Source organism: Propithecus coquereli, unplaced genomic scaffold (assembly GCF_000956105.1).
Source record: "Propithecus coquereli isolate 6110/MARCELLA unplaced genomic scaffold, Pcoq_1.0 Scaffold2, whole genome shotgun sequence".
Classification (NCBI taxonomy): Eukaryota; Metazoa; Chordata; class Mammalia; order Primates; family Indriidae; genus Propithecus; species Propithecus coquereli.
In genome coordinates this window covers 146755-147081 of record NW_012144966.1, presented here as the reverse complement: position 1 = coordinate 147081, position 327 = coordinate 146755, and the positions used below count along the sequence as shown (strand labels likewise).

General features: G+C 29.7%; 1 protein-coding gene across 1 annotated transcript in view; it reads left to right on the top strand.

Moving 5' to 3' along the window:
- LOC105809674 (regulating synaptic membrane exocytosis protein 2) overlaps positions 1-327 on the top strand; it is a gene marked incomplete at its 3' end in the record, with an annotated part of 659796 nt that overhangs the window by 530905 nt on the left and 128564 nt on the right. The gene's annotated exons all lie outside the window — the stretch shown is intronic.

The window sequence follows — 327 nt, the reverse complement described above, 5'->3', positions numbered from 1 at the left end:
TTTTTAATAAAGTTGATTACAAATGATCTTTTCTATTTGAACTTGAGATATACATTCAGTTGAAATACAATAGTAGTTAAAACATTCCATTAGCAAGGGAAGAATTTGGGAAATTTTGCACAAAATTTTACATAAAAGCTGACACATTCATTCTCATGAGCTTTTTACCAAATATGCTTAATGAAAATTATTTTATACACACACATACATATACACGGAACAATCATGACGGTTTAGTCAATGATGGTTGCATATACAACAGTGGTCCCGTAAGGTAATACCATATTTTTACTGTACCTTTTCTATGTCTAGATATGTTGAGATGCA